Source organism: Seriola aureovittata, chromosome 3, assembly GCF_021018895.1.
Source record: "Seriola aureovittata isolate HTS-2021-v1 ecotype China chromosome 3, ASM2101889v1, whole genome shotgun sequence".
In the NCBI taxonomy this organism is placed as follows: Eukaryota; Metazoa; Chordata; class Actinopteri; order Carangiformes; family Carangidae; genus Seriola; species Seriola aureovittata.
This window is the reverse complement of record NC_079366.1, coordinates 21,537,842-21,549,901: the sequence shown is the minus strand read 5'-3', so window position 1 is coordinate 21,549,901 and position 12,060 is coordinate 21,537,842. Positions and strand designations below refer to the sequence as shown.

General features: G+C 39.0%; 1 protein-coding gene across 8 annotated transcripts in view; it reads left to right on the top strand.

The window, feature by feature from the left end:
* inpp4b (inositol polyphosphate-4-phosphatase type II B) overlaps nucleotides 1–12,060 on the top strand; it is a 229,559-nt gene that overhangs the window by 152,324 nt on the left and 65,175 nt on the right. The window lies entirely within an intron of this gene.

Sequence of the window (12,060 nt, the reverse complement as noted above, 5' to 3'; positions counted from 1 at the left end):
GAAATACAAACATACAAGTACATACACAAACACTTAGCTATACGACTGCATGTACTGTACACATACATGTGTACACACACTCTTTTCAAGTGATCTTACATCTTCCCTCACTTTGGGGTTGAGTGTGATATGGAAGGTTAAACAAAGCATGAGGATTGCAAATATTACCATGTGGTTACAACAGCGGTTACCAAAGAGCTAGCATATACAGTGCATTCACAAAGTATTCAGACCACTTCTCTTTTTCATTTTGTTATGCTGCTGCTTTATGCTAAAATAGTTAAAAAAAAAATTAAAAAAAAATTCCCTCAATAATCTGCACTTCTAAGCGTTATGTCTGGGGGAAACCAGGCACTGTTCGTCACCTGCCCAATACCCAATGCTGAAGCATGGCGGTGGCAGCATCATGCTGTGGGGGTGTTTTTCAGGGAGAGTGGTCGGGATTCAGTGAAGGCTGAACGTTTTAATGTAAAGAGATACCCTTAATGAAAACCTGGTCCACAGCGCTCAGGACCTCAGATCGGACCAAAGGTTCGCTTTCCAATAGGACAATGACCCCGAGCACACAGTCAAGACAATATAAGAGTGGCTTAGGAAGAACTATGTGAATGTCACCGAGTGGGCCAACTCAGAGCCCTGACTTGAACCCAATCTCTGGGAGACCTGAAAATGGCTGCCCACTGACAGTCCCCATTCGAACTGACACAACTTGAGAGAATCTGCAAAGAAGAATGGCAGAAAATCTCTTTTTCTTGCTTTGTCATCACGGGTCATATTGAGTGTAGACTAATTAAGGAAAATATTGATTTAGACATTGAAGCATAAGGCTGCAACATAACAAAATGTGAAAAAGTGAAGGGGTCTGAATACTTTCCGAATGCATTGTATGTGTACGTAAGACCAGTGCACTTTTTTGTTCTTTTTTAAATGTTTATTTAATATATGCCTGTAGTAGAAACCTTTACAAACCAACTCTCTGGCAATTGTAACTTTAAGTATCACATTACATTTGTGTGTGTGTTTTCTGGGTAGGACAAGGTTTGTCTGCTCACAGGTGTTATAGGTCTTATTCTGGCTGATTACACTGCTGCTCAAGCTGAAGGTGGGCAGGGATATTCAGTTAATTAAGGATGTCACTAAACTCGATGTAATCATAATGATAATAATGGTTTGATTTGTTTTCAACCTTAACAAAAGGTGCAACAAAGTTTACATGAGAGCGAGAGAGATTTTGGGTAAGTGTTGTCTGTAAACCTCCACACAGCCCTTTAGAAGAGGTTTAATTAGCCAAAATAATTAAAATCACCAGTGGGGGCATACCATAACTCTGCGAGGACCACAAATTTTTATGGTTTGCGGATAATGTTATTGCATCCTCTTACAAGTACCAGTTTTTTATGTTAGATTTTGCCTATTTTTGTTATTGAACTTGAATTTTGAAACCCCTTAAATACTCATAGTTTACCCACACAGATGTTATACCTCTTCTCACTACTGTGATGGTGTGCACAAACAGAGCTTGACTGACATCTCCACGATCTTACAAATTCTGAATTTTAGCACAGCCTTATGCTTTATTCTATCAAGGTGGGAATAGGTTGAGAGTCTTGTGTGGCCACTAAGAAAAGCTGCATTTGCTGTATTTATTTTGTCGACTGCATCTCAGCAAACAAGACTAACTCTATTCTACTTGTGTTTGTCCAATCATGCATGTGGCATATCCACTGTGGCATGTATCTGCCATTAGCATAACAAGACGCTCATGTTGACTCATAATGTTGACACTGTTTGGAGTAAACTGTGAGTTTGGCTACATTGCAGAGATATGCTGCACGGGCACATTCCTATTATTTTGTTCACCCGCATTTTACATAAATGGTCAATCGGGTCTGGTCATTCCGTTTATGTGAGAAAAGGAGTCGGGATGTGTGAATACATTTGTTATTTTAGACATTGGTATTTGTGGACATGCACACCCACACATACACAAGTACACAACACACACCACAGGGGCTTGTGCGTGCATGGCCAAATCCTCCATTAAATAGCCATCAAGTTTTTGTAGTGAGGACTGACTGTCTGTGCAAAGTCCAAATTGAGTCTACCTTCATTTTAGGTCAAGGTCAAATATTTATCTTGCTGCCTTAGACCAGTATTAGTATACTGCACCATAAGTACATGGGCTATTATTTGTTTTACTTGAGGGTGAGAGTGAGAGAGATAACTACTCAACAGTAAAGAAAAAAATACTTCCTGCCTAAAATTTTGGCTTCTTTGCACTTGTCTTTTTGTGTCCCGGAAAGGAAGAAGCAAATCGTTACACTACATACAATCCTATTTGCTTAAAGGTCGCAGTCCTATACTGCTCCATGTTACTCTGAAGTTTTATTTTTCAGGGTGACATAACTTTGCAGAACATCATCTCTCTGGCTCTTTAACACCCTGAGACGGAGTCTATGCAGAATGCTGACTACCTGTCTTGGTAGTCCTATGACCTGCATCAACACAGCTCTTAAATCCTACTTATTCATTGGGAAGGAGAAGAGAGCTCCGAGCTGCCTGCCATACCCTTATTTCAAAGGCTAGTTTTGATAAGAGTTACTGCTGACCTTTCTTATTGGTTTTTGAAAGAGAGTCCCTTGGGGAGACTTAACCTGAGACTCACCTGGTTGTTGTGATCGCAATCTGCTTACTGCACAAATTATGTTTAAAGTCTTTTCCACTTTTATACATAACTTGGGGATGTTTAGTCACACTTCAGACGTCGCACATTGGTCCTGAGTGAAATATCTCAACATGGATTGCATGGTGCACTGTATACTCTTTGTTTGCCATTTTTAGCTCATTTAGATTTTTCTCCTATTTACACCTTTGATGTTGATTCTGTCAACACCAATTGGCTCAGTGGAGCTGGTCCACCTTGTTGTGATCACTCATAACATCTACATCAACCAATAATTGGCCCAATGTGCGTCTCTCCCCTAAGTAAACTTTACTCCTATAGCCCATGACATAGTAGCTACAAATGGAGCCTAAAAAGGAGAATTTTTTTTTTTAATTATTAAGAGTAAAAGTCAAATTTTTAACTCAGAAATTATACTTAATACTTAAATAAATAATGCATGACTTTGCTCATTTTTCTTGCAGATAGATCCATTTACATGCAAGCTCAAGTTCATTCTTGATGGCAGGTTAACAAAACAATCACAAAACTCACTACCTTTTACTGGCACTTTTATTGATTAAGAAGGATGATGAAAATCCTCTCATAAGGTTTTAAATTCCAAAAAAAAAAGAAAAAAGAGAGAGATAAATCCCTAACCCAAAAAACAAAGTAAGAAGACATTACAATGTGATCATAACTACTATTTCTTATTAATTTTAAGGAAAATGCCAAGTTAATTACTGCACTTTAACACACTTGGTAAAAACATGGAACAAAGATTTGAATTGCAGAATCATCGTCAACCTTTATACAGCATTATACTGTCCTGTTCTAAAGGCTTGAGGCTCCATTACAGGGGGGACCTTATTATGTAATGTTTAATTTCTCTTTTTTGTAAACTTTTATTTGAAGTAAGTGTATTGTATTGTATGTAGTAAACATATTCCATCAGTACAAGAGTACAGTGTCACTGTAAAAGCACTTCCTGCAGTTACAGTGTCAAAGAAAAAGTGCTTCATGTTGTAACATCATCACAGAAATGTACTTTCTGTAATTGCAGTACCACAATAAAATGACCTTTTATTGTGTAATTTTAGTTTTGGTGTTGATCATTATATTAATACTACTGTATGACAGTTGCAAAGATGCAGCAAGAGGCAAATGCCAAGACAAGGCTTCACTTTGCTTCCTACTCATAGCATTCTTGAGAAACACAGTCTCAACCTCTCTCCTGTCTGTATTCTGTCTTAGTTTCTTTACCTTCAGCCCTTGAAAGTCCCTATGGATTATGGGTCCTGCTGAGTGTGTTAACCTACATCCCTGACGGCGTCTCTGCAGACATTCACTCACCCATTCCCATCTGTCTTACTCTGTGTGTGTGTGTGTGTGTGTGTGTGTGTGTGTGTCTGTCTGTGTGTGTTTTTGTGTGATGGAAAGTGTGGGTGTGAAAGTGTATTTGGATTGTATTGCCACCTAAAACTCCCTGCAGATCCATGGCCTTTCTACCACGTCCCCATTCAATTCCTTTGCCAGTAAGAGTCAATGGAGCAAAGAACACCTATCATTTACTACCTACCTATGTCAACAAGCCAATACAATCACCACTAGCAACTGTAGCTCTCACACTCCATCTGCTTTTGTGTAGCCATCGTGTACACACACACACACACACACACACTCTCTTTCTTCTTTCTTCTTCTCTAACACACACACACTTGAACATAGTGTTGTTTGCATGCAGCATCCCCTTCAGTCCCCTAATCACAGCTATAGAGGGACACAGATAAAGGTTTGTTAGTGCTTCCTCCCCTGAGGTTGTTAATGAAACCTGCTATTCCTTATGGCTTAGTCCTATTAGGTCCCCCAGGACCCTGACATAGATCACCCTGACACAATCCCATTGCAGCTTTCCAGGCAACAGTCTAGTAATGATGTAGCAAGAAACAATCACATGCCAAATAGAGCAAGGAATTGTTCTCCTGCGCTTTCTCTTACTCTGTCTCTGTCCTTTCTTTTTTCTTTGATCTTTGATCTTTTATTGTGTGTGTGCTATTTGTATGTATATGTTCCTTGTTGTAGTGCTGTCTAATGCAGATGTCCTTAAATGTTTCATCAAGGTTACAACTGGTAGACATATTGATCAAATGACTTACATAAGCTATTTATCAACACACAAGGTGCTGTTTTGCAAGTGCTATTTGGCTCCTTGAGGACATGCGTCTTAACAGACCATTACCTAATCAGTTAGAGGTGGAGAGGAACAACCTAGAAACAAAGATTAGATTTTAGTCAATAGATGATATGCATGTTGTCAGGATATATGCTAAATATCATCCTAGGAAAATTCAATCTCAATTAAGCAAGACAGTGAAGCACTGTATTTCAGTATATACTGTAGGTGCAGGTAAACAGCAATAATCAGGAAGTCTAGCTTTAGTGAGAGAGTAAGCAGATGAGTGAATGGGTATGTTTGAGTTTCTTGGTTGCTTTAGACTTCAATAGACGTTAGACTTCAAAGGGAAACTCTACACATTTTACACATCATAGTCTGTTTACAGGTCTTGGGGAGTAACTACTGCATATGTGGAAAAAAATGCATTGTGGGTAATGGAGGTATCGGGACAATACCACATTTAAATACTCGGAGCACTTAGTTAATTGTGTTCCGAGTGTTAAACCAGGCCATTGTGTGGACTAAACTTTAGGATGCTCAAAAAATAGATTGATATTTTAGGAAATACGCTCTTTTGCTTCACAGAATTAGATGAGAAGATAAATATCACTGTCATATCTTCACACTAAATATGAAGCTGCAGCCAGTAAGCTTGAAGCCCTGAGGTCCTTATGCAGCGACTCTAGGAAATCTCTGTGCCCAGCCAAGAAATAGTCCCATACTCTATGTAAAACCACAACCTGTCTTTTTTACACTTTGGTGTACTATAGTAGTTTGTCAGCTGAAGAGGGGCTGGAACCCAGATTTAATTCTTATCTAACTCTCAGCAAGACAGCAAATAAGAGTGTTTTCCTGAACTATTCCTTTTAAGAATTTCTTCATCAAGCCAATGTTCACTACCTTTAAGTGAGAAAAGAAAAAAGAAAACATGTGCCCCATCCTCCAGTAAGTGCATGCTTGTCAGAATCATTGGCAGTCTAGATACTGTTGGTTGGCTTCTTTTTCAAGAGCAATTACAGGACAAAAACCATCTGCTTGACACAGATGAAAGGAGACTCTGTTTTGTCAGCTTTTATACAGTTTGTTGAAAAATAATTATGAAGCCTCTGTGGCTTTCTGTGGGGGCATCTACTCTCTCTCCCTGTTTCTAAGTCATTACACTTGAAAAGACTTGCCGATTTTCTCCTCAGTTTTTCAGAATACGATGCATGCGGGAAAATGATTTTTAGGGGTTTTCATGTTTTGCAATGCAGCGTGCTAGCGTGGTTTGACCCCCTACAATCTAAGTCTTGATAATGTAGTATTCATAGAGTAAGTGGCGACGAAGGTCATCATCTGGGCACACAGTGCTCTTTGTGTCCGTGCACCACCTGCCCTCTCCCACTCAACCGTCGCCTCCACCCACTCTCATTCGATTGTCATTGATCTGCGCTTAGTTTTTCAAGGACTTCACACTGAATTGATGCCAGCCATCTTCATTGTTGGAAATGTGTACACACAACTGAATGCACACAGTTGAGAACAAGAATACATCTTTCCTACAGTCATCTTTTGATCGCTTTCATCTTAACTGTGATGCGCTATATATATATATAAGGTATAAGGTAAGGTAAGTAATGAGGACTGTAAGTGTGCATGTTTCTACTTGTGCTCACCCTTACCCAGTTCATGCAGCATATCTGTCCTCAAATCAGTTTCTTTGTAATTTGGCATGTAACAACTGTCATGCACGGATAGTTTCACCTTTTTTCAAGTCTTTCTCAAAACAGTACTGACTCCTCCTCAAAAAGATCACTTCCCAAAGCAACTAAAATAATGCAGGACAAAATCCACAGTTCTTGTTCTGTGACAAAATGCACAAGAAAGCTAAAATAAAGCTAATATGAGACTTCAGCAGTCAGAGTTCAATAAGCCAAATATCTTCCAAAGTCTTTTTAGTACAAAATTCCTGCATTCATTACGTCCCTCTGCTGCGGCTCAGTGTCCATGAAAGAGGGAATTTCATATTTAAAAGAACTTTGCTTTACTTGATTCACACTGCTGAAGCTTCATGTCAGCTATAGATGAACTGTAGAATGCATTATGTGTGTGTGTGTGTGTTAATATTTTGACAAGTGCAGTAGCACCTGTGACAGACGACTGGCAGAAAATAAAATTAGAAATGATACCCAGGTATCACTGTGAAGCTTTGAAGCTTATTGGTGTGTCCCATTTTCACCCATCACTACTATTATGTTACTTGTATTTTATTCTTTATTTCTAATTTGTGTGTGAAATTGAATGAATGAATGAATGAAGTACTAAACCCTATCAGATATGGTTGGAGTTGCTTGAATATTACAGGAAATGGATCTCATATTTTATTGATTAAGCTGTGCTAAACTATGAGATTCAAGTTATCAGTAGCTGAAAGCAGGCTGATAGAGGGGCAACCAAGGCTGCTATTTTTTCTTGTATTTAACCGGCCTTTTCAGTCTGACTACCACTGGCTTCACACACATTGCCACCAGTCTCTCAGTCAGCTCATTCCCCCATGAGCAATAAGACCTGTTGAAACATTGTGTGGCCTTGCTCCTCAGTATGACATAGAGCTAATCCTCTCACAGTGTTTTATATGTTTACATAGGTCTTTGGTAAAAACAACATGGAGTAGAAATGAGAACAGTTTCCTGACCTATTCTAATGTAAACCACATCTCGACACTAGACACACATGTTCTGCAGTGTTGAATTCAATTTCGACTGACTGACGTTCTTTTTCCCATGCTCAATGTGTTTTATTATTAACATTTAAAACAGACATTTTTTTAAGTACTTTGGTAAGTCTACATGTAACCACTTTTTAGCTTGACATGCTCTAGCTGCTGCACACAGCTGTGACGTATAGAAAAAAGCCATTTACACTGTAAACCGGTATCATATGGAAACATACATTATGTTTCTTTGTGTTTATGGTACAACATTCAAACCTTTATTTTTCTCAAAAGTTACTGTCTAGAAACATATTGAGACAAAGTTCTTCACTCTTCCCCATAGTAGCCTGTACATTAACCTAACAAGGGATTTTCCTATTGAGTTGTCTGAGTAATTTTACTACATAAACAGCTCCCTCATCATGTCTCCCCCATTGGACTTTCTTGAAATTCTGTGAACTACCTACTCTTGAGTCCCATGAAGCCTTGATGTCACTGGTTAAAGAAATAGCATCCCTTCTGGATATTTCTTTCCACCTTGCTTCCTCTGTGAAAACAGCTTATATCATACTGTCTCTGGCACTGGTTAAGCACTAACATAAAGGTAAATGTAGTGTGATGACAGTTCTCGTCATGCAAGAACACGGTAGTGTGTGTGATGGAACTGGAACAAATAGGATGTGTTGAAACTCACAAATCTTGTGCAAGTATGCATCTTGCCCTGACATAGCTCCTATTCTGCATATTACAGATGTATTGCAGCAGACAAACAGATTTTTTTTACATTGCATAAATTTGCATGTTGTAGAGACTGATCACACTGGTTTCTTCTGGATAAATCAGCTTGTTTTGATTGAAAATTTGATGCTTGTTCGACCTTTCAAGCATAAAAAGTTCTGAGCATGCCACTGCCACTAAAAAAAAGATTTAATTTCTGCACCAGCCAGATTTTCACAAAACCTAAGTACAAGATACACAGGATGTTTTGCATTAATTTTAGATTCAGACTGAATATATATTTTTCGTGGAAGTCTCTTTCATCAAAAGAAAACCAGGGCAGCTTTTTCTTTGGGAATATACTTCAAGTGGACCAGACAAGTGTGTGCTCAGTATAGGGTCCCCTGGTGATTGCCAGCTCTATGAACAATGCCTGCAGTGTAGTCTTATTGATTGAGTCAGTCCTCCAGTTGCAAAATGTACAATTACTGCTGAGTCACATGATAATGTCATTCATCTGCAATGAAAAGCGGGACCAGCAGTATCAATTTGAAAGCTGGCATTCCGCATTATTACGGTCCCATGTCCTAACATCTGTCCTCAGTGAATACTAGCCAGCGCTATATTTAGCCCACACGTCCAGCTTTATATAGGTCAAGAATCCCATCTACACTTACACTGCTACACTTCAAGTGTGTTGCATTGTCTTTGCCTGTGTAGGATCCTGGCAATTAGATTTCTCTGACCACTCCCATTCCACAGGTAATGTAGAGCGTTAAGGCTTCCTGAAGGACTCCCGAATCAAATCTTCTGTGGGAAGAATCTGGATCAAAAACCAAAATAGTTTTTCCAGGTCCTGCTGTGTATTTTTAGTTTCCTACAGTTGAAGCTTAAGTACTTGTGAGGGGAAAAGCCAATGGTGTTTTGCTTCTTTTCTGTGTCTGTCAGGTGTTTTTCATCTGTGAGGTTTCCCGCAGAGAGAAGCGCCTGATGGCAGCAGGAGTATTGCTGCTTTTAAGTTTTTTTTGATGAACTTTCCCCACCCACAGACTGTTAAATTCACACTTTGAAAAGGTCCGAATTGTCCTTTGCTTGGCAACAAAGCAACAGAAAGAGGGCAATTGCTTGGCCACTTTTAAGTCCTCTGGTTGTCTGTCTTTGTCCAATATTTTTTACAGTATCATTATTTACACACCCATACTACCTCCATCACCTCCACTCTGTTCAGAGCAACAACAGGATGAGCAAAAGTACAAAGATAAAAAACTGAAAATAACATGCGTAACTGCTGATTTCACTCAACAAAAATCACTATTAGCAACCCCAGCAATCATCTGTATATGTCATCTAACCACCAAACAAGCAAATATCAGCAGTATTTATAGTAATAGAAGAACTAATAAATTAATAAAGTTAATTGTTTTGTATTGTAATACATTACAATGGAAAGAAATGCAGTCATAATGGTGCTGAGGTCTATGCCACATAACAACTTACATATGTTCAGCTCAGCTTCTAAACTTCTTTATTGCTTTTTGAGAGTTCAAACACACATTTAAGCCGTAGAACATTCAGACATAGACTAATAGAATCAAAAAAGAGAGAAAGAACTTAGAGATATGGACCCATATATTCCTGAATACATTTACACTATTATTAACTCCGTTGTGGGCTGGATATGTCTACTCAAACTAATCAAACTGAAAAAATGAGTTTCTGTTTTGGTTGGTGTGGTGGTTTTTTTAAGTAGGACATATTTATCTCAAAGATGCTAAACCTGCCATATTGACTAGTGGGTTTCTTTTTCAATTTCAAGACAAATTGTGAAAACATTTTCTGTACAGGACTGGCCCTCGTTGATATATTTCCTGTTTTTGCATCACAAACTGCAATGTGACAGACTGTTGGATTCATTGTTGTATAGACAAACTCTCATAAGGTTCTGAGTGTCACTGCACTCAGTGTTTTGAACAGCTAGTGCAGTCAATGTTTATTGAGCAAATGAACGCTTCTCAAGTGTGTATTTTTCTCCCCAGAATAAAATTGGTTACATGTAGCTTCACAACTAAGTGAGCATAATACAACAGCTTCTGCAGTGAAGACTATACTAGTTCCCTGAACCTTGGTAGGAAGTAGGAAAAGTTCCAACTCAACTAAAAAATGTGTTGTATTTTTTGGATCATTAGTTGACAAACAGCTGTGCGTTTTCGATAAATATGCCTATGAAGAGAGAATTAGCTTATTCTAGTTACAAGTCAATGGAAGTGTGTAGGATTTGACACTGAGCAGGAGATTTTTATTTTATACCAATGATTTACAGTAGTCATTTGAGCAGTTGCTGTATAGTAGAGTGTATACATACTTAACATGTATAGCTGATACTGTTTGTCAAAAGTTGCTTAGACCAGACGGGTACAGATTGGTTACTTGAAACAAATTGCACTGTTTTCTTACGCTGGATAATGTGTTTGTAAATTGCAAGAGAGGCTTTCCAAAAAAAAAAAAAAAAACCTGTTAAGTCACTTTCCTAATAAATAATAATTTTTTTGAATTGTGCCAAATTCACAGCAGACATTTTAAGCACATTATTTTTGTCACTTTAACAAAGCCATCTGATTAAGTGTTGTCATAAAACAGATCCTGGGCCAATTAGATTTTAAAAAAAAGATGGGCTCGCAGGCAAAGAACAGTCTGCAGATTTGTTTCCATGCCAGCTCTAACAGACGGAAAGAGGAAAGAGGGATAGAGGAGGATGGGATCTGGGAGGGGAGGGGAGTGGAAGACAGGCTTCTTTTTCATCCACAGCTTTCACCAAACCTTCAAAGTTAATTTGAGGTCAGTTTGTGTGAATACTAAAAGAGAAGTAGTTTGCCCAGAAAAAAAGAAAAAAAAAAAAGGGTGTGTCACTGCAGACCAGACATTCTGTCAGGACGTTAAAAGTTTGTACAGTAAACAAGCAGCGTGATGATAGAGCTTAATCAAGTCATCTCTACTGTTCGTTTCCTAAGAGATGACAATATATAAAGATTGTATTTGAAGAGGACCTGAGTTTACTTCTTGGCCACAAATAAAAAATAACATATCTCCCAAATGCATAAATCAATTATCTTAAAGCAATTCAAAAAAAGAGTCTCCTCGGTCTATTTAAATGGAGGGTATCATTAGTGGATTGAGGCAGAGCAATCTGAAGAGTAGAGGGGCCGCTGTAACCCCTAAGCTTTGCCTTGAGAGCACTATCACTGAATGTGATGCATGTTAATCTCCATTTCCTCGATTATTTGTGGGCCACTGTCAGTACATACTGTTTCTTCAAAGTCAGGGTGACTTTCTTTTACTGTGCTTCAGTCCTCTGTTGCACAGAGAAACGGAGGGGGAGAGAGACGATGAGGAATGGGATTGGGGGGTGGGAAGATGAGCAGAGGAGTAAACATGGAGACAGGTGTCTGGCAAGGGACGGTGATTAGATTTATAAACCAACCAATGTTATTTTCTCTGCTTGGGGGCTGCTGTAAGACATTAAGCGCTAACTGAAGCTCCCAGTGTCCCACCACAGAGACACTTTTCCCTCCATCTCACTCCTTTCGCTCCCATTCCTCCTCTCCTGTATCCCCTCACATTCCTCTCTACCTCTGCTTACCGTGTCTTCTTCCCTTTCCTCTATTCCCTTGGGTAAGATTAGATTCTCTTCCTCGTATCCGACCAAGATGGATTGGCCTTGAAAGCATCCTTTCTGCTTCCATCACCATGCTTGCATTTTCTCTTCCTCAGGCAGGGGTGTGTCATCCTTCCCCCTGTCTCCCTAGACCATTGGCT